We start from the raw sequence: 1,940 nt of genomic DNA on the forward strand, positions 1-1,940 counted from the left end.
TGTTTTCCATTGGTTTACCCGTTTTACAAAACACTGCAATTTTCAGACTTGAAACACATGGTTCTGGTATATTCTGATCAATCACGTTTTTGGCCACTACGCCCGTCTTTATGGATGGAAGCACTTTAAATTTTGCTTGCGCTCGTTTCTTGATATTCCCCATTTAGTTGCCAAGTTCGGTCAACGAAATTGATTTCGAACTAGCAAGGTTTACTTGTGAGAGTTGAAAGAAATTTACTTGTAGTCCAGCGGCATTCTAGGGAGGGACAGCAGTGTTCTAAAAGGGTCTTGCAATCCTGATTCCTGAGTCCTCTGTAGTTGTACCTATGAGAACGAGCGAGAATCAAGACAATCCAGAAAGACAATGTTGCACAATGGAAGTTCACATATGGTGAAATAGTTCTTCCGCTGTACTATTCGTCAACTATACTTTCCACCTATAAGAATAGTTTGTCCTATTCTTTGCATATAATGTCCTATCTATCCTTGATTCCTTATCCAGGTCCGTTACATCATGTCCGTTATATATATATATATATATATATATATATATATATATATATATATATATATATATAGGTTTTCAACTGAAGCTTTGAAAGCAATAGACTGGAATAGTGATGTCGTCATTTCCTTCCCGTTACCATGGTGATCGCCATGTTTTTTTCTATACAAACGCGTGAAGCTAATGGAGCTAAAGGGCTTATTTCTTAAAGCTCCACATCCCTAAGTAATAAGGTAGAAATCGAATAGTTAATGTAAGCACAAGTATCATGTAATCCACCATAGGAAGCAATTATACGCAATATAAACTCCCAAATGTATAGATCGACAAACTGTCGGCACAGAGAAAGATGTAAAAATATATGATTTTTTAAAAAGAAAAAAGTCTTTTAGAATAATGTTAATTATATTGGGGCATTTATACCTCTAATGTCTACTGTTTATAATGGGAGTGCACAATATTATTTCTAAGTATACATTACAAAAGAAAGAAAAGGCTAGCATTTAGAAATATTCAATCCAGACCATCAGTGGATATAGGTAACATCTTTTTTTTTATATTCTCTATCAACTTAAAAAAAATAGAAAACGTACAATAATTACACATCCAATTATGAATGGTTCAGTATATATTTTAAACAACTGTTAAACAATAATCCTCTTCAAATTTGCAATAATTAACACATTTCTTTTCTAATTACTTTTTCTAGCCTTTTTTTCAGTTTCAATCATTATACATATTTAAAAAGAAACATAAGTATTTGTTTCACTCTAATGTTTGCAGTTCCGAAATATTTCATCACTGTTTTCGTTTTGCACGTAGGTTCTTTAGGTATTTAGGCTACTTGTTTAGAAAATAAAATGGCGATCACCATGGCAACGAGAAGGATGTGACGTCACACTATTTCAGTCTTCAATAAGGGAAGAATTTGTCTTACACTCTTTTATCATTCCATTATTACAGTGACATTAATTCAATTACAACAAAGTTTAAAAAATACTACAGGGCTCGTCCGGGATTTGAACCCGGGACCTCTCGCACCCGAAGCGAGAATCATACCCCTAGACCAACGAGCCATGTTAAGCTACTGCTTTACATATGTGTATACTATGAAAGGGATATTCGACCTGCAAAGCAACTACGCATGCGTATTAATATGTATAGGAGTTTCACACCTGCCTTGTGAATGAAGATCGTTTCACTCTTTCCTTCGTGGTTTCAGAGTGCTCGTTACTTATCGTGTTATCCTCCATTTAGAAGGTTAGAGCCAGTGTTGGGCAAACTTCAATGGAATTAACAATTAACAATTAATCTGTAAATTTAATTGCTAATTTCAATTATAAATTTAAACAAATAATTGTTAGTTAGTAATTGCAGCTAGCCATTTATCACTGAGAATCAATTGGAACTAATCAATCAATTGAAAATAATCGCT

The 1,940-nt window shown here is 33.8% G+C and overlaps 1 non-coding gene across 1 annotated transcript; it reads right to left on the bottom strand.

Moving 5' to 3' along the window:
- Positions 1-1,509: 1,509 nt before the first annotated feature.
- On the bottom strand, positions 1,510-1,581 carry TRNAP-CGG (transfer RNA proline (anticodon CGG)). The gene has a single exon. It is a non-coding gene; the product is annotated as a tRNA-Pro (tRNA).
- Between the last annotated feature and the right edge of the window lie 359 nt (positions 1,582-1,940).

The sequence above is a fragment of the Thermobia domestica genome, chromosome 2 (assembly GCF_964235325.1).
Source record: "Thermobia domestica chromosome 2, izTheDome1.hap1.1, whole genome shotgun sequence".
NCBI classification, from domain to species: Eukaryota; Metazoa; Arthropoda; class Insecta; order Zygentoma; family Lepismatidae; genus Thermobia; species Thermobia domestica.